This window comes from Varroa jacobsoni, unplaced genomic scaffold, assembly GCF_002532875.2.
Source record: "Varroa jacobsoni isolate VJ856 unplaced genomic scaffold, vjacob_1.0 scaffold_1015, whole genome shotgun sequence".
Lineage (NCBI taxonomy): Eukaryota > Metazoa > Arthropoda > Arachnida > Mesostigmata > Varroidae > Varroa > Varroa jacobsoni.
Window position 1 is genome coordinate 49,164 of NW_019213917.1, and position 25,087 is coordinate 74,250.

General features: G+C 40.4%; 1 long non-coding RNA gene across 1 annotated transcript; it reads right to left on the reverse strand.

Moving 5' to 3' along the window:
- Positions 1 to 17,967: 17,967 nt before the first annotated feature.
- LOC111265814 (uncharacterized) lies at positions 17,968 to 24,651 on the reverse strand. The gene is made up of 4 exons (XR_002683688.2): positions 24,410 to 24,651; positions 22,811 to 22,848; positions 18,887 to 19,165; positions 17,968 to 18,510 (listed from the first exon to the last, which is right to left on the reverse strand). It is a non-coding gene; the product is annotated as an uncharacterized LOC111265814 (long non-coding RNA).
- Between the last annotated feature and the right edge of the window lie 436 nt (positions 24,652 to 25,087).

Below are 25,087 nucleotides of genomic sequence, written 5' to 3' on the forward strand. Positions count from 1 at the left end.
CGCACTACAGTGTCAAGTTTTGCACAATGGCTCGTTAGTGTGATGGTCGTCTATATTAGCGCGTTGTAAACGATAGGCCGTGCTAGCCGTCTTGTTGAATAGACGAACAGTATGAACTGCGGTATATGGCACAGTGACGAGAAATAAAATAGAGATTTTCATTAGTGCTTTATAGAAGACCTGACATTTTGCTCAATACAGGACACCTACGAATATTCTAAAATGGGGTCAAATTTGAATTTTTACGCACTCTAGATAGGGTAAATGTAAAGTATTGTCGGAACGTCTATATATATATATATACGTAATTGTTCGGATAGTGTTGACCTTTCCAGTGACGCGATACAGTGACTTGAATACGTTCTAATGAGTACGTCGAAGCAATTAAAGTAGTTACTGGAAGTGGCAGTCACAGTAGAGTGCTTACTGCTTCTCTATGCACTTCCATATTATGAGGAAATATATAGGAGGTTATATGATATAATAATGTTAGCAAAAAAAAAAATATGAGGAGAGAAATTCTATTTTCATAGCACTACGTTATGAAATACCATTGGGGTATCCCAAACGCGAATATTCAATATTTATGCTTAGAATTACCAGTTCATGATGCGTGTTCGTCGTCATCGTATCGTGATGAGGATTTACGTCCAGCCTATCCTAAGTGTGTCTCCCGTTGTATTGACGAGATGGCTTACATTTGCGTATATCTAAGTGAGTCATCATATTTTTTCAATTGTAAGGAAAGTACATGTGGAATTTAACAATAAATAGGAATTCGATTAGGTTCCTTTTTATCCGCAGGAGTATAGTAGTTCTTTTCTTCGAAGCTCTCTGGTGCATATTCTTAAAATAAATGTTTGCCTGAATTAAAGGAAGTGAGGCCAGCTGTAGTTGCGAGTGCTGCCTGAAGGAAAGGCGAGCCTTTGAGTAGAACCCAGCGTGGTCAGCCGTATCCGTTCCTGCATTGTTTTCAGGTTCATTTGAATGGAAATAGCTAGTCAAAGCCGGACTCACGCAGTTAATTAGTTGCGTTTGATCATTGTCAAACGTGTCATAAAACTAAATCGTGCTTAAGCTGTTCGATTGTTGTTCTCCTTGGCTCTCGTTCTCTGCAAATTCGTCAATAAACTCAATGTTGCCCCTGTGATTTTGTTATGAGCAGCATCTCTACATGAAGGTCGATTCAAAAGGCTCTCGTGAACACTTCGCCCGTCCGTGAGTGAGAGGCTAATTAGTGAAGCTCATTCGCTTTTATCATTATTTCATGCGCCTGCCTCATTTTCGACCGCTCCGGACATTGTTATGAGGTACCATAAACACGAAACTCAGCACGTGAAGTGTGATATTTTATGTAAGTACAAGCCGCAAACGGGGAAAAACCCCAAGCTATCCCTGGTCATCTTCCCGGTGTCCCGGTAACTCTGCCGCAGCTTTCCATCGACCCAACAGCACTAGGAGATATTAGATATAGCCTAGTATATTGTGCCTAAGGTATCTGCGCTTTTTGTGTGGCTGTGCCGTAAGTATTCTACTGTATAGTGCCATATAACGCGATCGCAGTGGAAATGGTGTGTATGATATAAACGGGATTTCACAGTGGCTACAGAGTGGACTAACGCCGACAGCTTTTTAAGTATATATATACATATACATATACATACATATTGATAGTGAGTCACGCAGGTAAGCATCATATAGGAAATAAACGACGACACTGTGCTGCAGTGCACACCGTTAGCGGCGGTGTTACTGATGCAGCTGAACTCGTATCGCGTGTGTATGTTATGTATTTATAACGGTATTAGCTACCGTTCGTGATTGGCTGAACGTTGGTGTATGACAGTAACGCCACGTTCGACCGTATCAGGGGGTCGGTTTCCTGTTCATCACTAGCCTGTATGACGATTAGGTGAGAGAGAACACGTACGGTACAGTGGCAGCAATAGCAGAAACCAAAACAATATCTGCTATAATGGCTGCACCTTACGCCGTTTTTATGCTGTTGTTGAGGTAGAAACCAGCTTAGTGGAACCCCAAAATAGATAGCAGGAAACGATATTTAAAATAACATACGCTAAACACCATCGGCATGCCGTCGTTCTTGTTAAATCAGTGATTAGATTGGAAAAAAAACGACGCTCCTCTTGAAGAGGGTTGACTAAAGAAAGAACATCCTAAACAGGTGTGTCGGCATTTATCTAGGAAAATTACCTCAGAAGCCGCGTAATACAAGCATATATCTTTCCTCTATTTTTTTTTTGTTTTTTTGTCTTCAACTCGGAGTCCTGCGAAATGGCGAAAAGATTACGATGCAAACTTATGATTCGTTCTTCGTGCAGTTTTTTAGGGCACGCTTTTTCTATACTTTTTCTAATAAAGTATATAGCTAGCATTACATTTTGTCTAGAGTATCTGCACAGAGTGTATCTAGTACCCAGTAGACGTCTACGCTACTAAAAAATAAGGTTGATGATTTCGTCCAATTGTGACTTGAAAGAATAATGGTTCTAGACATGATAACACGGATAATAACAACGATATAAATAATATATATGTAAATAAATAGTGTAGGTGCCGATAAACGCTGCAATAGTCTGTGCAATAATGGCCATGAAAAGCTTGTAATTCATTACAGGTTTAGGCCGAACTAAATCTAATGAATGAACGTTTCTCGCTTGGAACTCAAAGAAATAGGATCGACGTCACGAAGCGCATACCGGCGTGTGGCAAATAAGTATCTCGACACCTTTTTTTTGCCTTCATCACAATTGTGGGTTAAGCCAGATTGAGACGTCAGTATGTAGTAGACCTAATCCCTAAACACACCACAGCCCAATTGGGGTCAACTGTTCAAGCGTCTTATTGCTGTTAGTAAGAAGTGGCGAAACATTCATTTAATGAGCCGATATTTCTAATTATATCATAGTTAATTAAACACTAAAAGAAAATGCGAGAAATGTTTATCCGAACAAAAAAGTCAATTCATCTTCCCTGTATCTATGTTTGCTTGCATTTCGAAAAGTGAGCTGTCACAAAAAAAAATAAGCTACAGAGTGGAAAACACGCTCTTCACACAGTATCATCCGTCTAACTGATTTTCCGCATAGTAGTTTCCCATTGCTAAACGGCTGCGGCGTTGTACTGACCCATCGACTAACGAATATAGTCTCTTATGACTCTTAGATTACGAATAGTTTTAACAATTTTAGTAGTCATAAAGGCAATATATCAAAGCATCTCCTACCTACGTCATAAAGATACAGTTATTTTTCAAAGAAAGCTTCAAAAAATTTCTAAAAATGTATCTGCTCGCGGAGCTCCCAACCTGTATTTGCAGTATTAGATTTATGGGCGTAACAGTAGGAAATAGACCTTCAAGCCAGTTTCAATAACGAAAAAAAAAAGTTTATAGAAAGTAACTCTAAATGAATTTATATGCACTGTAACATTAAGTAAATCGGAAGACTTTTGGAACGGAATCTGCCTTACAGTACAATTCAGCAGCACAAAGCCCTACAGACCGTAATGCAGTCCTGAAGCTTGCCCCCGTATAATGCCGAGACTTGCTCGGCAATAAAATAAACGAGAGTGGCTGTTCGTTATCGATCCCATCACACTAATGGATATAAGCACCGACTTGGTAAATTGCACAAACTCCAAATTACCTTACTCATAACGTGATTCATGTTACCGCTTTCCGTGGTCGGGGGGGGGGGACATTCTGCGCATGGAATATTTATTAAGTAGATTATTCGTACGTGAGCTGGGTCGAAGGATTCCAAGGGTTTGCGTTGGTCGCACCAAGCAAATCAACATCATTCCAAGATATTTCTATATCAGGGTTTTTTTTTCTAGGTGTACGGCAATGCGGGTACACGGTACCTGTGGCATCGATGTTTTTGTAACCATCGTTTTTAACAAATGTTTAGGGCCACGAAGGTTCATTAGATCGAATTCGACAAATAAAGAGCTATACTAGAAATCTCTAACTGGCGAGTACCTGTCTATGCATCACAGATCCCTAAAGCGATCGAATGTGACACCGCTTTTAAAGGGTTTCACCCTCAAAAAGAACGAATATTAAATGGTCCATTGCGTACATTGCTTCAGAGACAAATGAACACCATATTTAACGATATCGTAAATAGTCTTTGTACGTTTTCGTACGAAGATATCCGTGCCTCTCACAGAAAAAAAATTTTTGACAACGACAGACTAGGAATGCAGAAATGTCGCGGTGTTTGCTGCCTTAGCAAGTAGCAACTGACTGAAATATAAATACGTAGCTACCTATTTCACATCGCTGTAATCTGCATTATGCCTCTATAACAGTTAGAGCCAATGTATTTCTGCATAAGAATTACACCTCCGAGCTTCCCCGACCTACTTCAGCTAACCACCATCTTCTCTCACCATTGACAGGGCTACAAGCCGCCTTCCCTGTCCATTAACAGATAAAGACCACTTCTCTTCGCTCGTTTTAAATCGTTTTTAATTAGCTTCATTTTGTCGCCGTTGCGACCGATATTGATAGAGGACCTTTACATAATCGCATGCTCCCCGCTGCCATTCATTGTATGCCATCTTCGTTGGGACTGCTTCCTTTTCTTGTTTGGCGCTTCCGTCTAAATTAGCAGGAGTTGACTCAACTGGGTCGTTGGAGCTGTGAGCCCACATCTGTATCGGTATGCGCCTTCGCGTCGAGATCGAGAGTGTCTGTCCTATATTTTTAGCAGCGCAAAAACATTGCTGCCACGACCCTTTATCAGGTGTAGAACGCGCGAAAATGACATCAATGGAAAAAAAACACGGGTTAGAAAATGGAGACCTAGGAAGACTTGGCGTGCCGCACAGCCGTCGTTATGGTTTTTTCGTTAACGATCCTTCGTAGTTGGGTTGGAGGCATTACAGAGAAGTAGATAGCTAGAGCCTATTTTAGCTTGTCTCAATTGAAGGCTGAACCGGCCTTGAGACCCACAGTCGAACTACCAAAAAGAGGTGGTAACTATGAGCCAAAAAGGGACAAGCGAACGATGGGCTGAAGGAAGAGGACTGGGAAGAAGATTTGGGCTTGACTGTTGAAAATTAGGCGTCGGGGGGTAAGTATTGTCGACGGATAGTGTCTTTACCGATCGACTCTGGTGGACAAGATTTCCAGACAAGGTTTGAAGTCGTTGTGAAGCAGCCAGCCTTAGTTTTAACGTTGATCCTAAGACGACCGGCGAGAAAGCCAATGACGTCAAAACAACCAGTCCAACAAGCAACGTCTCGACGAAGAAGACAACCGAAGATGTGAAAACGGCCGGTGTGCACGCACGTCGCTCATCAGAATAGTTAATAGGTCATGTTTGATGAGTGCCAGCCATTGTACCTCGGTCTGTATATGTATTGAGCTTCGTTTTGCTGGCCTAAGATACCAGGCCAGTATCAATCAGTATAAAAAAAAAACAATAAAAAAACGTTCAAATTTGCATACCAAGTTGTTCAATGTTGATCTAGAATAAGGGGTAGATTTTACATATTTTGGGTTTAAACATTATCGATGTAACACATCCCCTTTCACCGTTGTAATTTGTTCTTTGGCGATTAACTGTTCAAAAAAATCTGAAAGTATTAACAAGTCGCTGGGAGTCCAACTCATTGTAGGTAGCCTACAAATTCGACTTCGTTCAATTTGTTGTAGCCGTAGCAGAAGAACATCCTGTAACGTGGGAAATGGACCATTAAGGGCCATTGTTTAAACCTCGCTTGCCTTAAAAAGATATGTGGCTAATCCAGTTATATATGCAAAAAAAATGTATAGTTGAGGTTCAGACACACGAGTTGTGTTGAATCCACTTGACTGTTGCCGATTTTGGCTTGCTCTGCATATGCTGAGCCCTTATAATTTTCAAATAAATATCTTTAATGACACTGCAAATTTTTTCTTCCATCTTGTAGATGTGACATTATCAGAAGTCGTGGCGGCGCAAACAGCAATTGGTCCAACGTAATCTCGATCTTCAACATGATTCAGACGATTCATTTTTCGGTTTTAAACCTCATCGACAGTCTACCAACTATTAAACCGGAATCAATCAACCGGAATCAATCAATCTATCTTATCTCAATAGAAATTAAATGCATTCAGAAAAACCTGCTAGGATAACGAATACCTATCTCATTTGCAATGATCACTAAAAGTAGCAAAAACATCCTCCATAACGTAGTGAGCAAGTGAACGGCTCCAAATATGTTGTAAAACAATGACTTGAAAAATTAACGCGACTAATAAAACTGTATGGAAATAAAAGTTATTAAAATAAGCTTTGACCGAAAAAGATACCCAAGCTTTGGATGACAAAGCCATTGTTCGAATGCGAGAGGCAAATTAGTGTCGAAGAAAGTCTAGAAGCCAATGAATTACGCTTCGAATGCTAGCCTGAAGGTGGGAGACGTCCTTGTTTGTTACTTTTGAGTCTGATTAGGTACACATGCGAATTCCGCTTCACAGTAATCGTGTTTTTCGTTGACATGAACCGGCGATGATTGTCCTAATGGAAACACCGCCGCAGTTTCTATCTGTTAGCGTCGTGTAAATGCATGGAACTCCGTTCAGGACAGCATACTCTTTAATTTTGTGTCTAAAAATTTCAGGACACACACGTTGGCTTGCTCTTATAAGTGGTACCGGTTCTCCTATCTTACCAAAGACACTCGTTTTTAAATTTCGAAACCCTGTCTTTCAAAAAATATTCACGTTTTCCTATGTTGCAGTACATATTGCTTTCCCCTAGTCTTCTAATAGATGCTTACTAAAGTTGACCCGATTAGTCTGAGCACAATATACAAATTTTCTACAAATGTATATTGTTGTGATATTATCTATACCGCTTGTAAGACATGCTTAACTGCAAGTGTATATATGCGGATATTGCTAGATGTGCAGTGCTTCTCGGGCCTGGTTTTTTCGCGATCGACAGGATACAGCCTTAACTGGCACAGGTCCCTTTTTGCTAAGGACGCCGGCTAAACTAAGGCAACGAGACTTTGTCCATGTCTTTTAATTCAAGTCGAGTCGGTAACGTAATACTCGTTTTTGCGTTCCAAATTAGCCACGCGCGTATGCGTTCTTCATTAGAGCAAGCACCGCATGTTATACTAATAAAACAGCCCCGATTTATTCACAGTAAAAGCGACAGCATCGAGGAGCAAGGCAAAATGCCCTTAACCCATATAAGTGTCGCATACGAGCACCAGCCGGGTAACGATCAAACGGCCCACTAAAAAAGCACCAGGCTCATACCTTCCGCCACAGCAGAAATGCCCATGCAATTCTCAGTATGATTGTTGCCAATAATACGATGATTTACCTGTTGCCCGGTATTTACTGCTGGCGCAGATTCAATCGAATTCAACGACGTTTACCAATACGTCGCTCCACGTGTCAATATCAGGTCGGCGTAGGCCATTCATACTTACTCCTATGGGCCGATGCTAATTCAAACGCAGACACTTATACTGCCCTTTCGACTAATGGTTGTGCTTGGTATGAAACAGTTTTGAAAGATACAGTAAACTAGCATATGCGCATTTAACCTAATAACAGTTACGTTATAAAAACTCCTAACTACTGTTTCCCGAAGTTCTAAGTTCAAGTATGGGTTATTTTGTCCTTTGTTGGACGTTTTACGAGTGATCGGATAGGTGTACCAATAGCATTGCCTAAGATAAAAGACACGTAAAAGCTTGTGGCAGTAACTGGCTAGTGTCACACGGAACTGTAGACTTTTCAACAAATCGAAATTGAAACAGACCCGTTTCAGGAAATGACTCTCAGTCTGCTTACAAAATTATCTCAAGCAGAGTGCTAAACACGATGTACATTGCTCTACTAGGGTAACGCAATAATTATTAGTACTTGTAAGACTACTTCAAACAGGATACGAAGGTCAGAAGATAGGCATACTCTTCGCTTCAAGTGCTCAAAAATAGCAAGCGTTACGCTGGGTTTCCAGCGCCTTATTTCATACATTTGCATACTGTGTTTGAATTTGATTCAAATTCTTACATGTAGCATTTACGATTATGTCACGCCAACTGCTTAAAGATAAACGTAACTCCTATATTAATAGAATAGAAAGAACAAAAAACGACTACCCGGAACATGAGTCGATTTATCGGATTCGGATAATCAGGGAACTAGTTCCCTAAAATTGTTTATATATGAATTAGAAAAAAAAATCAATGTTATTACGAAGTTCTTCATTTTGGTATCCCATGCAGGATTTCCCGCCTCAATATTTGAAAGTAACTAATAGTTTCCTTTTCCTTCCTTAAGCCATTTCCGTATGGCTTGCAAAACACTCATCGGTACCTTGGGAACTAAGCAGACATTTATCATACTGTATAGATCAGTACATTAACACTTTCCGGCGGGATCTGATAGACATTTTGACAATTTGCTATCCGGGTTCAGGCCAGACTTGATGCAGCTTGCGTAAGTAGGTTTAAACCGGAAAACTCACAGCAGGTACTTACAAGTTGAGAAATCTGACTAAATTAAAGGTGGAAAAGCCAGAGAATGGGCTAAAATGCAGATGTTATTGGCGGCAATCACTGAAGATGCTGGTTGAGTGTGAGTGAGCCCACCTACAGTATGATTACTATGGACAAGTAGCTGCCAGTAGGGTGTTTAGAATAATATCGTATGTACAAAGAAATATAAGGTTAGCGTATAAGTACAGCGACATCCTGTTGGTAGTCCACTGGCCACTACGTAAGTAATGAGCTCATTAGCGCCCCATCGCAAGCATAACGGGATAGTAACTCACACAACTTAGTCCTAGCAACAGGCCCGCTGGACGTCGTTGCCTGGCTCGCTCGCTCGCTCGAACTTAACGAGGCTAGAAGGCATGCTAACACCGATCGATTAGTTCCACTAGTCATTACATCGAGAAGTTCAATCTGTTCGCGCACGATAAGCTAAGAAAAGTTCGAGCAGCAAATGGACAAATGTTGGCGGGCTTAGACGATTTAAAACATGGAAGTCATGATCGTTTCATCTTTTGGCATACCTTGTTAACTGAAAGTTCATATATTGTGTTAGCACAAAAAATTTCGACATATTCACCACATTAACGGCGTGGCATTTGATTTTTCTACCTCGTCACTAATAAATTGACAAAAACGCCGCTTCCTCTGTGAATTAAACGTGGCGTGTTATTCACGGCCGGTGTTAATAGCCAATAACCAACGACGGTTGCCACAACTGGATTTCTTTGCCTGAAAGGATTAGCGTTGCGAGAACGATTTCAAATTTAAACGTTTATTTTCACGATCAGATTTGCACTCTAAATGCATAAGAAACTGCACAGATTATTAAAATGTACCGCAATGCTGTATCTGGAGTGCTGACTCTGTCTAACGTATTAGTAAAGCCATATCGGTACTATCGAAAAGAAACATTATAGTCATAATTTTAAACGTATTGTTTAAAACATCAATACGGCGCAGCAAAGAAAACGTCAAAGTAGTTACGCAGATGTCTAAACTTGCGACAAAATCCCTTGGTACTTTATAAATCATCGATTTCGTTTTAACGATGTCGTAACGTATTATGTCAACATAATAATGTTTAAGCGAGGCATCGGATTCGTTTTGTTCCCTCGAAGCAAATTTTATGACTGAAAATCGCCGAAATTGACATCGTCGAAGCCGGCGCATTATCGCAGACGGTATCATGTTATCCCTGTCGATACAAACAACCAATTTGTGATTAGTCTGTACTGCATATCAAAAGTTACGGCGTGGAAACAACTTACGCAAAGCCACTCTCTCTTTTGAAGGACAGCAATTTCAGAATAAGTTACACGCGACTACTTTATGGCTTCCTCAATATGGTTTGGACAAAATGCTTATCCTTTTGTATCACAGTAGCTGCCCCCCCAAGAGAAAGGCAATGATTCGGCAATGTGTGCCCCTGTACGAAAGCACATTTTGTACGCTTAATACATTTAAATACGAACACAGTTAACCTTCGAACGCTCCGTGTATGGATGCGCACGATCAGCTAGACATTGTTTCCAAAGCACGTGCGTGTCTATTTCGTCCTTCAGAGAAAGTTTATACCTAGTCATTACCAGCTCTTTTCTTACTGCTATGCACAGCCGCACGCCATAACACACTGCGATTTCGTTTTCAATCATTTTCCTAAGTAAGCTTCTGCATCACTTGATTTAAGACAGTGTCCGCGGTATTTTGATCAACTATATAGGCAGGCATATGGGGAGAATTAGTTGCCATTTTGAACAGTGTACGTTAGATAGAAATATTAGAATTTCTATTCAATATTCTGCCGGTAGATGGGTAAGCAGAAAACAAAAACGCACTATCTAAAACTCTGTAAAGTTTTAGACCGTGCGTAACGCTAGTTTTTCCTGTTCAATGTATCGATTACGGGATTTATACTAGTTATATCTGAATTTTTCATGCAAAAGGCTTCTTTGTCAAAGCCACGCAGTTGATGTGCCCCATTAATGTATGAGGGAGGTGAAGCTACATAGGCAAAAGTTCACTTAATTCTATTGTTAACAATATGCGATACCACAGGGGAGAAAGTAATTACACCAGTACATATATGTTCCAGCCTTTTTTATTACGTGACTCACTACAGTTTGCTCATTTTCGGAAAAGCGCCAATTCAAGAGACCAATGACGTTGGTCCGTATAGCCTTGAGGCTACATGGACCAGAAGTAGAGTTATTTGTACGACTATTTTTCTGTGAGGAAGTCTGTCACTTAGCAAAGTTAAAGGACTTTTTCTTTTACTGAAAGCCGTCATTATGGCTAGAAGAGGCGATGTTTTCTATTAATTTCCGGCCAAGTTAAGCAGGTCAAAGACTATGATTACTCCACCAGAGGTCCGCATTACGAAGCTGGGTATTGAATGATGTCCACGAGCTGCGCCAAATAGAAAGGAGCAGTAGCAATGTACGCACCACTTTCCAAAATTAACTTCACTACACTAAACAATGTATAACTACTGCAGTTATGCATGACTCTGGTAAAAATAATTGTCTATCGTAAATTCTGATCCATGATCGTTCTATTACATAATGTATATAGCGAAAATATGGCTTTATCCAAACGATTCCCTATGCTAACAGAGCCATCAAAATTATTTTTGATAGCAACTACTTGTAACTCATTACCTGCGGTAACGACATGTGGCGCGAAAGTACGATACCTCAACTTAACTTGAGATATCTGCACCTATAAGCATTCCTACTAAGCTGCCTCTTTCAATTTCTTTGTTAGACTAGCACCCAGTCTAATATTTGCTCAGAATCCATTGGCCCTACTTACGTAGGCCTCCGAGGGAGGTTATGCAATATAGCTAGCTCACTATAAGCACTATCATAAAACTGGCTTCAACTGTGTTATGTAATGTTGCTAAGGTACAGGCAACACAGTGGACTAAAAGTTTGTCTTTATTTGAAGTTTCGATAGGTAAAAAATTAAGTAACGCGAATTGAGCTAAATAAACTAAATGGGTCTATGTGTATCTAAGAAACTCGAGCAGTTTGATAGTATTAAAATTTTAAGTCAATGTTTCCTTGCCAGAGAAAACGGACTGTCTAATCTAATCCCCCCTTCCCCTGCGTGCTTTATTAGTTGACAAATTATTTTTGATTTCACGTGCAATTGTAGTGATTCAAAGAAGTTATTTTTACCTAAAAGCTTATAAATTTGCCTTACAGTTTTGCAGGCAGCATTTAAACTTACTGGCTGTCATAAGTAAGTCCGACAGACTTTGGGACTGACCAACTTTCCAAACACGCAGCGGTGGCAGACAAAATAGAACTGGTACATACTCAACCTATCTAGAAACCCGTAAGCGAGAAGCGGTCGAGTTTATTTCAACAGACCTTAGTTAAAGAAGGAAAAATAGTTTTTAGTTTGGAAGCTAGCTGCTCAGTGCTCAAGTTGTATTCCTCTCGAGTCATAGCGCAACGGTTGGTAGGCACATTTAGCAAAAAGGATTTAAGTGAAACCACGGGACGTGGTTGGTGTAAACATCTTAAGAACGGAATTTGGAGTGAAACCAGTGGAGAGGCGACCAGATGTTAGGACTGAGGGGATATGCTGCAATCGAAGAGGCTTTTCACGAAAATAGGGCCTAGAGCTTAAAGGCTGTGTTACCCAAAACTAGCACTATACATGTTGCAAATGTATGACCCAGATATTGGAAATGCGAAAACTGACTAGAAGTGGATCTCCTGTGAATCGACTCCAGGCCAATGGAAAATGCATGCAGTATTCCGCGTTAAGTTTGCGGAACTTTAGTCAACAAAGAAATTAGCCTGAAGCATATAGCCGCTGTAGACGAGACGCAGTTTAATCTCTAGTCCCAGCGAGAAAGACTTGGCGAGAAAAGGGCATAGGGCATTCTGAAGAGCAAGCGACTCCGGTGCCAGTGTCGAGTGGGCTCGAGCGGAAAATACTACTGTGAGATGTTCGCCGAAAATAAAAGAATGAATGCAGACCACTATCTCAAGAAATTTGTAGACCGTTGGCCGGCAGTCAGAAACATGCAGTCCGGTTGCTTGGTGGCAATGTTAAATTTCGTCGCCTTGCCTATTTTATTTCCTGGATTAAGCAAAGAGACGTTAAGCGTTGGTTTCCCAATCTAAGTTAATGTAATTGCGGGGCTTTAAAAAGAACAAATGGTAGGCAAGTACATCCCACTGTGGAGAAGCTATTGATAGAGAAACTGCGTATGCGAATGGTAGGTCAGAAGCTGCGACAAGCGTTGAGGTAAGTGTACGATAAACAAAGGACAACGTTAAGCGTTTTTTGAATTATGATTCTAGTCCAAGTTTTAAAGCTCACCGGATTCGCTTGTAACAGCCTAAGACATTATATATAAGAACTCCCCAATTAGCCAGAGATCAGTGTGAATATCAGGCATCGCTTACACGCATATCATAAATAGTTGCCCTTATAATAAATAAAACATAACGACGTGTTGCCGTACACTGAGACTCCACACGGAGATCTTGGCTTTCTAACTCATCGATGCATCTTTTCTAGTATAGTATTCACGCTATCTCCATTCTGACAGTGCATTAGTGCCTGCTCGTTTGTCTTTTGGATAGGTCGATTATACGTGATTGTTGTGCAAAAGTTAATTAGCGACATGTAATTAACTAATTGATTCGCATCGACAGATCAGGACCAGTAGTGGAGCAGCATCAGAGTTGAAGAGGAACGCCTATCCCACTCAAGCATACCAGGGATGCCGTGAGGTATCAGCTATCGCCAGACTGTAATAACTCGTCTCTGTCAATAGCGTTGAATAAGAATTATGATAAATTATTGACAAAATGGTGTCAGGTTTACATTTTACTTTGCGCCGTGGATAGCGCGGAGAAGTCGCTAAATGAAGACCTATTTTAGTATATATTGCCATTTACGGCTATTTGGGGGGTGAAGGGGGGAGGGGGTATTTTCATTGAGGCGAAACATTTTCGCAGGACGTTGTCATCTAAGAAGCGAGCTCGTAAGGTCCAATCTTCCTTTTTAAGGCCCGTTAATATATTATAGTTTTTTTTTACTTGTTATTATTCCTGATGCGATATGCCTACAATCTAGATTAGAATGTATCTGGGCGTTCTTTGAATGTAAATAATAAGGTATACTTGAAGGCCTCTGATTTCCATAACGAACGAAGGCCGATCCTAACCCTTTAGAATACTATCCCGATACTGTGTATATATAGCAGATTTCGGTGCATGATTTTGGTTCTTTGTATAAACTAAGTGTGCGGGTTCGGGTCACAAGATCCGGCCGCAGCCACTCCCCATCCTCACGTCCACATTTTTACGCAGCAGCATCAGTCGGGAGAGAGTATCCATATTGGATCTAAATTTCGCACAAATGTTACTAGCCTTATTGTTATCATACCTGGTTAGCTTCCGATACTTGGACAGCGTCAGAACTCGTGTCAACTTGGCAAACGCCGCTGAGCAGTATGGACCAAAATAATTATAATGGCTATTTAGCTTGTTTATGCATGCAAACATGGTAATAGAAAAATTAATGAATACCTTATGTTAGAGTACTTGCATCACTGGCCGTGCCTTATAGTTTACACTTGTGCGCCGCAAATATTTACTGAACCATCTTTTACATAATGACGTTGCAGGCTCATTAATTTGATAAAATGTTTGTGCAATGATCTGGTGTCATGTCGACGTAGCTAAAGCTTATATTATTAAAATCAAGCAGTCGCGCTTCGCTCAGCTCACCCTATGCATACATTGTATATATCATTGACGACACGCCCGGCTTTAATGGTGCTTCTAATCCAGCCCGAAGAAATCACTCCAAGGCCTCTTTTACTTCACCCCACAATAATACTTAATTTTGATACAAAGGAGATACGGAGCGATGCTGTGGACTCTTCTTCTAGTCTTTCTACTCTGCGTTCAGATCGGAGTATTCGACACGTTTTCGAGTGAACTTTACAGTTAAGGCAAAACAGATAGTGTGTAACTTGTACCTTGCTGAAAGTTGTTTCGTTAGTGCACTTGTGCAATTCTACGGGAGTGCATTATGTATGACGAGTGGAGGGGAAACGTCCAAGGGTCGCTGTCTCTTGGACTGCCACTAAAACGGATATTGGTTTTGCATTAGTAATTGTGGTTGGATGGTTTTGTGTTTAGAAAGATTGGACGACGAGAAAATTCGTAGAGAATCGGTTACCCAGTCGACCGTTAGCCTTCACTGCCAATGACACCGTTTCCTCAACAGTTAAGAATGCCATTCTTCACAAGTTTACCTGTATATAATTTGTAGTTAGTTTAAGTTGCGTAAACAGCAGAGAACAAACGTTCACTAGACGTAATGGGCGTCAGCCCATTGACTCTCGAACCATTTACCTAATCTACTTGACGCATCTGAGTACATGTAAACCCTTCGATTGAATATTTCCTGCAAAACAACGCATACAAGTCAAAAATACTTGATTTATGTTAGAGCACTATTTTCGTGCTCTAACTCATTACCGGTGAGACGATATGCTCAGCCGTAGCACTTTATACAACGTTTTATGGAGTGCTTATCCGAATCAGCCATCGAACGTTGTTTCAAAGTCATCCACTAAAGTTAGCCATTGTCTATATATGCGTCCAACTTCCTGCACGGTGATTGGTGACAAAGGGCAGCAGCTCTCGTGCAAATAACTTAGTATAGTTGTTACTTTTGCCTGTACCAAGCTAATACTGAACCCTGTAAGACAGGAATTAACAGTTGTTGCTAGCTGTTAAAATAGTCAACATTTTTTCCTACCAAATGTTTTTCACAAACATACCCGTCTAAATGATTTTGGTACTAAATTGACTACAGGAGTAGCTGGAAACTCATTGAAATAAATTAATGGGATCGCTTCACGCTACGCAAAAGACTAAACAAACCTGATTTGAAATAAAAGGCTATACTACAATGTTCAATAAAATACCCCATTCGTCGAAAGTTATGTTTACTTTTCAGCGTCGCTGTTTGCCATTATTATCTCACAGGTTACCTTCAGAGGGATAATATATTAGGAAGGCACATGGAATCGTCAGTTTGATCTAAAGCACATAGACTGAATAGTGCTAGTCGGCTTACTGAATTCTATACATTGAAAAAATGGAAAAACATTTCAAAAAAAAAGAAAAACGTGTACTGCATGCTAACCAAGTACCATTCCCTTTCTGTAATTTACGTACGCAATCGTTCTCTTTTTAAAATTCAAGTGGCGAAAGCTTTGATTTTTCAGCGACTGTTACTTATTACTGTGAGCCGTAGATGGCAAGTACAGTAAACATACGTGATCCTATTTACTAAACTACATTTACTGTTACATCCGCTGTATCACATTATTATCACATTCGTGTGTAGCAAGCTGATTAAGGAAACACCGTAAATTTTCTATTCTTGGTGTATAAACACACATGTTGAACGTTGGATATTAAACACATCTTTTTACTTTAAAATCCTTCCATTCAATATTGGCAAACAGTCCAGAAAAATCCTATTTATACAAGTTATATTAGATTGTGACTAACGCTTCTTACCTTCTCGATTTTTCCCTGTCACTCCAGTAGGCTGTCTTTTACCTATATAGTCTGTTTTTTAACTGAGACCCCACGGTGAGGTATAAGGACTCCGTAGCGGGACCGATCAGGTTGGCAAAATTAAATTTGGATTGGAGAGCAGCGATCGTTCGATGCACCTCGATTCCAACCAACGACGGACCTCGCAAACAGTCAGTCTCAAGACCTCACCTTCAGAAGACTTCTGAGGGGAGGGAACGAAGAGCTAGTTTCCAAAAAGTAACATCCGCGACATCTTCTAGTGCCTATTCCAGTAGCGTTCCTTAAATGTAGGCAGCTCGAGAAAACAGGATTTTTCCTTGCCCGATCAATGCTTTGAAGGTCTTCGCTTTTTAGCTTTCCATCTCCTTCCCATTTTCTGCCTCTCCCTTTTGTGAAGGTTCCTATGTGACGCCGTTATTGAGCAACTTGTCTCCTACTTCATTGTCATTTTCCTCTTTGTATTTTATATGTGGAATGAAATGCGGCGAATTTTGAGGCAGCGTTTCAATATTCGACGTTCGTTAGTTGTTACTGCTGCCATAGAAACTGTGTCCTGCTCCAGTTCAAATTATCCGACTTTTACTAATTCCGGTGGTTCTCGACCGTGAGCGCGTCGGTGACTGCTGCTGTGGTGATAAATTTGAGAGCGCCTTGAGCTGAAAAATGAAAATCAACGGCACCAAGCGGTGAGGGACGGTATCATGTCACATTTTGAAGGCAGGTCAACCAGGCACCGACCGATCCTGCTGGCATGGCAAAGGCGCCAGCAAACAGGAGAGTAATCTAGATCGTGGTATAGGTTTGCCTGTAAATTAAATTGGGGACCGTAAATAGGAACGAATGGAATTGTGACCGGGGATGTCGGGGAAGGGGTGGTTAAAATGAAACAACAGGCCTACTTATTATTTCAATATATTTTTCGCGTTTTCTATTAGTTTTTTCTCACAAAAAAAGTTTGCGACTATTTCCAACATCGATTGGGATGATGGCCCATACCAGATCGTCACGTTAGCCGTTTCATAGGTATCATTGTTCGAACAATACGTTTAAAGCATATAACACTTTTTTCAAAATGTTCGTGTATCTGTTTAACATCTGACATTAGACCAAGACGACTGCTTTTAGAGAGCTTATTAAGCTACTTGGCACCAAATCCAGACACTTTTCGATAAACATTAATCTAAGATAAAAAGGACGCCACGGTTTTATTAGATAAAGTAAAGCGCTTTGATGGTAATATTTGGTGCAATTTTCATTAATTTTTTAATAAAAAAGAGAAAAAGCCCGTATAGAGTTTAGAGGTGATAAATCGAAGAGAATCTACTTTAGTTAGAAGGAATAGTTTTTGCAAAAATAATAATTCTAATGAAGCCTGGCCCTTGCTAAATTGGAATCACCTGGACTTTTTTGGCTTTTTAGATACAACATTATATTGAAGACTTCACGCTAAACAAAATAGAAATGTCCCTATCGCTTTGATCTCTGTGTTTCCAGGTTACAGTTTCTATTTGCAGCAAAGTCCGTGAGAGTGAAAAGGTAATGCGCTATTTAACTCCTCTATGGCTTCACAAAGAGGCGATCACTATTATTATTATTACTATACGCCTACATAATCAGTTTCGTAACATAAAATTTGATAAGAGTACAGGACAGATGGACGCCAGTCTTATAGTTGTTATGCGCACAAACCGCGCTTTTGTCATATTTTTTAATTAGGATTATTAAGGGCTCAATCAGAACCGTTGCATTTTTTTCCGTTTTACATTCATTCAAAATTAACACTAGCGGCAAGTTTCAAGAATGATTTTGACGTTTGAATAGAAAGTATCTTCTGGAAAAGTTTTACTTTTAAAGGGAAACAAGTTTCATTTTATTATCATCGAAAATTTTAACACGGATAGGGTACAGCCATTATAGTACTGATGTTGTTTAGTATTACGGTTCTCGTTCCAAGCTCAAATGTTCCTAGCGACTCTGTACCGGCCAATTTGTTGCGAAACGCCACACCCTTTTAATTTCAGGCTGGCACTCACTATTAAATAGCTACTATAGAAATGTAGAAAATTTAACTTTGAAAGTAATTTCAACATAATAAAAATCTTCTAATTGTTGCCTTTTAGTTGGTATAACATGAACGAAGCTCGCTATCAGCGTGGACAAAAATTTGCTTTACTTGACGACATATTACACAGCGTATGCTAGAGTCGGCTGGCCGACTGAGGAAAAGACATTTCATTATATGTCTTACAATCGAGTAGTCCCTTAGGGATGTAAGTACCGCCGCCGTTGGACTACAGCCGGTGAGGCGTACGAGTGCACCTGTCAGCCACCCAGCCAATCCATTGCATCTTTTCAACCCACGCCTTCCTGCCATTCATTCTGACTAAAGAACACAAACAGCATTTTGTTGGATAAAGCAACCGTATTTTGAATTATATCTACAAACTTTCTTCTATACATGTTTGATAGTATTTTCCGTTCGCTGACCTGCTTGCCATTGCGCAAAACCACTCGCAGTGCTCTTCCAGCAATACTAAGAATGACGATAATCTACTTTAGTTGTCAAACTAATTTACTGATTTCCTCGATCAGAATAATGGCATTTACGCCTTGACAAACTGATTGATATGATCGTATAGCCCATTGCAGGGACTTGGTGATCTGTATAAAGAAAATACGACTTTGCATTTACTACTACTAATAAGGTAATCATACTTGAAGTTCAAAAGATAGAATTACTACGGTCGTCACGTACTTACAAGCGAACCATTTCACAGGAAACCTCATCGTAGTCGCCCGAAACCCTTGCCTTTATTTCAGGACTGCTAAGGGCTTTTGAAATTCGTTCTCCATGAGATATTCTATTCAGTGAGCCTGGAACTGAAAATGCAGCTGAAACCGATTTGTCAGATACTAGCAGCTATCATCCCTTCGTGGATTCACAGCAGAAAAAGAAGCGTTTATGTGAACAGCGTCCATCCATTCTACTCTCGCAGAACTCTTCCCACGAATCTTCATAGATGAGTTTTCCGCTAAAGCTACATTCAGATAAAAACCGAAATAGTACATGGGGAGCATATCTCATATTACTGGCAAAAACGATTTAAATGTTTTGGGCAGCAAAAGCACGGTTTCTGAGGCAATGTTATATACTACGATCTTCCACGAACGTAACGTGTTCATCTGATTTCTTTTCGTCTCAAACATAATTATACAACATGGATTACTTCGATATTCACAATTAAATCTGTATTAAAATCTGTAAATGTTATGTTTGTCGACTTAAGGCCACTTTTTGGTTCAGTCAGATATTTAATTGAAGATTTCAACAACGTTACTATTTTTAGTACTTTTTTTTCGCATTTTCCTGCAATAAATTTCTGACTGTATTCGTGATCAATTGTAAGTGCATCATAACATGAAAATAGATATAGGTGGCGCTTTCTTGATTTCGTTAATCACAGCGAAGTGAAAGGGATGCGACAGAGCGGTGTCCTTTGGATCTGCCAGTCCTGACGCACCGTCTTCCGATACAGGCTGCGTTTTCACGTTCTATTTTGATACAGAACGACAAGCTGCATCTGCTGTCGCTATTCTTCATTACTTGTCTATATGAGACCTCTGATGACTAACCGAAACATGACAATGGTTCGTGGCGATATTTCCAACATGTAAGACTGAAACTAAAACTACGATCGATCAGTTACACTCATCTATTTATTTTTGTCAAATATCAGCTTTTGAAACCTTTGAAGTACATACAAGTCGCATACTACACTTGATATTTTTTTCCGTACCACACACGGTACGGTTCTACGAGCTTGACTGGTGGTGGTAACATCCTGTGAGACCGATCGATGGTTCACGAGGTTATTTAAAGCCTATCAATGACTGTATTATACATTGTATGCATATTCCTGATATTCGTGTGCTAGTTAGGAATTGAAAATACGTCGCATGTATAGTTCATCGGTGCCAGACTATACGGATGTGTCCTCGTAAACTTCGTAGGAATGCAATCGTGGACGGGTGGTTGAAGACACAACCGGTCATCAATGGTATTGTCAAAAGTTTGATCTCTGTTATACTATATTTTTCGAATTATGTTTGCAGTCTCTAAGCATCAATACCTCCATTAAAATATGGTAATTGTATGTAACAGTACAAATAAAACAATTCGTGGTCTCCTTACACTCTGTTATCGATATTCATCCCATTGTTCATTTAAAGAACACACATCAAGCCAGTTGCACTATGCATTTTACCGAACAGAATAGACGATAAATGCAACTGAGTTGAATCAGCAACATGACATAAATGGGCAGTTAAATGAACGGATCTATTCTTTGTAGCGACCTCGCTCCGTCCGGAAATTAGCCCCACTGAATGAGAAATTCACGCACCGACTAACGATGTTACCTACATTGTCTTTAGCGTCAACCGAAAAGTTCTGCATTTTTTTTTACATGTAAAGGAGACGAATTGTCAGAGTGAGCTAAATTGGTGTCAGCTGACCAACGCCTTTTTCGATACGCTTCCAAGTGGTCTTTCGTCCATCGCAGCCCCACTTCCCGCTGGCCCAGTTTACCCCTTCCAGAGCATCCGTGCCACACACACCCATCGTGCTTTCGTAGTTGAGTCAGCGTAGCGACATAATGGTCTGCTAAAGCAAGTGAACCACGCTAGTGAGTAGCGAGCCGGGTTGAAAAAGAATTGGTCGTCACAGAAGCCATGCGACGGCCAGCATTCCTTCACTATTTGCTTCTCTTCGTCCGGCACGGGGTAAGCTGACATTAGGTATTTCTAAAAGTAAATGCACCCATACGAAAGGACGACTCATGGAAGGTGGGAAACCCGTGTTGCAGATAGACAGGGGCTCCTTTCAATGGAAACTCGAAATATTAAACGATGGAAACGTCGACAGGAAGCGCTGGAGGCGGATATCCATCCAGGTACGAACCGTCCTTTGCGCACTTGAAGCCACAGCGGTAGCGACAGTTCCGAGTCCAGTCGTTTGTCGACAGCCTTAAAAAATTCTAAAAATCTGGCCGCGAAACGAAAATCTAGTGAATCATTTGACGCCAAAACATCGCTCTGGAGTCAGTAGCTTGGTCAATGTGAAGACGCTCACGTTGTGTACGCTTCCCGTATGGGCGCTCGCTGAGTGGCTGGCTAACGCACAAATTCTGTGAGCACACAATGTCACCGAGGCTTACCTTGAAGCGGATTTCCTCTTCGTTTCAGTTCCGTTGCGTGACTAATACTTGTGCTGGGCCATGTCTCTAAATTCTGTAAGATCGATTACTATTGTATTTATCTAAACTAAACGGTGCTCTATGTGCATAATAGTAGCAGCTGCACTATTTTTTTTTTCTTTATCTGGGCTATATGCTTTACGATGCATTTAGCCGAAAAACGAGCGACTTTTATAAAAGAAAATTTATCAGTATATTATAGAACACAATGGCTCACTTACTAAGGGGCCTAAACACAAGGTTTCGAATTTTGCGTCCGATACTGCCGTCGCTTCATATCGCTGATTCCTTTCTGTCCGTGTTAGGTTCCAAAGCCGTACTACATCATGTGCGTCTCGATTTAGTAGCCATACACACTGTTATTGCATCGTCATTAGCAGCAATCACTAGCGACCTGTATGACACTATCTTCGATGGCCCTTCGATACGAAATTGGTCCTGTCATATACCTTACTATGGGTTTTTTCAAAAAATTATTTTTACTTTGGCACGAAAAGTTTCATTTGACAGCTCATGGCAAAAGAATTGCGTAGATTTAAGGTCAAGCTCCGTTTTGCATACAGCCCCGCATAGAACAGTATTTGGTAATTCTGCAGATGCATCAGTTGATTCTACGGACCCAATTTACTTCGGCTAAACCATAACAAAGCAAATGAAGTGCTATATAGGAAACCTATAATCAAAGAGATGATTCAACAATACAGGGCCGTACAGAGCTTTGACAATTTGAACGGGAACGTTCTTGTCTAAAATAATGTATAGTATGCAATACAATGTAAAATTCTCAAGCAGCATACGGGCTTTGATCTATTCATTTTTCTATTCATTACAGAATTTCTAGTCTAACCAAATATTTTCGTTCTACTTCGGAATACTTTCAGCTTAGTGACGAAGTTCACACGGGACGAGCAGCTTGTTGACCATTGCGAGGCTAAAAGACATATTGAACTCCGCTTACGCTGCGCTCACGGGTTACGCTAGAATATGTTTGAACGAATTAATTCATCTTTAGAGCGGTTCGTTCTATCACTAAGTGCAGTTAAAGTGTGATGGTTTTAAAAACTGAGTCTTTCCACACTTTTGAGTGGCAGTACGGAGGCGTTAAAATATCACACTATACCGTGAATAGCGACAGGGCAGAGACGCGACAAGAACCCGACGAAGAATGGATACCATTATGACATAGGTTCCGTTAGCTGCACATAATCCGAATAAGCGTCGATAGGCTCGCGTAGAGTTTTAGCTGTTTCTCTAGCGGAAAAGTTTTAGCAGTTCACGTCAGAAACGCATCCAGAATCGAGAAACCCGCCATCATGACACACTTCGACTCGCAATTGCCAGCTGACTAGGAAACTATTCCAGACACATAATCATAATAACAAAGTGGAACAAGAAGCTCGTCAGCTAAACCGCACATGCAATACTCACTTTGTATTAGGCTTATTCTGCATCCTCGGCTCCTGCAACTGGACAAAACCTTTAATAAGCATTGTATTGGCATATCTCATTCGAGCTAGTTATCATGCATTCGCGAGTTTGCTATTGAACTTATCTAGTCTCCAATTGTTGGATATAATTACATTTATGTCCCTCATTCCATTGAACACGTCTGCCAAGTCCGCTTTCTGCGAGCATATTTCGCTCAATAATCAAGCTAGTTGAGAGGAAGTTTACCTATCGAAATATGCGAGCATACGATGATTAAGCAAATTTGAGAATAAAATTGTTGTACCGAATGGTGCTTCAAATAGAAGCAACAGTTCTCCTCCGAAGCATTAACTTCGATTCCGGTAATTTAGTAGCCGTGATAAATTTCTCTCCCTAGGCACCAAATATGGCTATCGAAAATGCTTGAGTGAGTTCTTAAAATGCAACTTTCATCGAAAGTATTTTTCACTGGCTATATATAGCTCTAAAGCTCTAGCGTCAGGAATAATAGCATAGCCAGAATTCAAGCTGGAAAAATTACGCCAGAAGCGAATTGCAATACCCAGTTTGGTAAATGAATGCACCGATAAATCCAAGAAAAAGACATACAGCCTTCATACGACGTTGCTCTAGAGGGGATTTATGTTTAAGTACTCACTCGCTATAGATCGGACGCAACAAGGTCGAACAGGGCCATTTCCTCCTGTTTCGATTTGCGGGTCGCCAAGAACGAGATCCCTATTGACGTTTACTCAGATGGATTGTTATGGCGAGCAATTTAAAGCTGAGGACCGTTTGGGATCGTTGGTCTCCCGAATCCCGGGAGGTCAAAAAAGAATATTAGAAGAAATAAACACGGGATGTGTTTTTCTCTGATAATTGTATTGAAATAGTATCATCGCTTGCCACCATCTTTGTTCATGATTTCTAATCGGCTTTCTTTTCGTACTTGTCGCTATTAGTACTGCATTTGGCGCACGTTATGTCCCTGCATACTTTACAGTACTTATGTTCTTCTTTAAGCAAGATCTAGTTAGGTTATAAATGCAGGTTAGATGAGTGTAGAATCAAGCCGGTTTCACTATTACGAAACTGAGCGAATTCAAGTAAACTAAGTACATAATTTATCGGCGCGATGGGCAGAAAGGCTTTTCCGAGTCTTATTTATTTTTAAAGCAGTTCCTGACAACGCATGGTAATTGTTATTCAAGTTATAATTTCAAGCATTGGCCACAAAAATAACAACTGATCACTTGATGACGCTTAGATACGAGTAGTTCTCCGAGGCTCACGTTGTCTCACTGTAGATTTCGAATGCATTTCGTTATTTGCGTATTTCGAATGTGCTCCCATTCGGCTATGTGGCGATGAGCGTTTGTTGAGTAAGAACAATGACAAATTTTAGGAAAAGACTCTTGAGTGCAAAGTGGAACGTAAAAATCACTGGGAGCGAACGATTACTGTTGTTATACTGCTGTTATATATTGGATATATTGTTAATATTAAGAGATGATCTAGATTATTTAGGCTGAGCGAATTTAAAAATCGCTGCAAAAACATTATATAATGAAGTAGAATAGTAATTGAGACAAGAATTACCTACTGAACAGGACGGATTGGTTTGAAATGTAGCATGAGCATGGTAATAGCAAATGAAACGCAGGTTGGCTTTGTAGTCAATGCATAATCAATCACGTAAATAAATGTTTTAACTTTTACGTCCGGTATCGCCATAGGAATATGTTCAAGAAACTGGCATTTTTCATTCGCCGGCATTCATCCGGAATTCGGCCGTTTACTCAGCCGCCTTCGAATCTAAACCACCGCATTTTGTTCGTTACCCTGCTTAGCGAATGCTTCATTAGTGTATCAATCGGCCAATTTTATGATCTAAGCAGACGCCATATGAGAAACAACCAGCTAAAAGGTATCACAAAAACACCACAACAACTTCAGCTTACCATCGTCTATTCTATTTGTGTCCATAACTTATAGTTAGCGATTAGGGTCAATGTCGAACGACGGAAAATTGCTGCCTTCAACAGGTAGTCCATTACCTTCTCCTAGTAGAGAATATTTTCATTTGTAAACAATGTGAGGGTAAGGCCTGAGGGTGCCAGCTCCGCCCACTAGTTCCGTAACAACTCTCGAGATGTTTGCAGCGCCCCCATTCATTCATCCAGCTATCTTTTGTTAACCCGCTTAAGCAAGCGTAAGCTCGCAAACAACGAACCGCTCGTTCTCTTATGGCATCCAACGTAAAAGCACAGCGCTTAC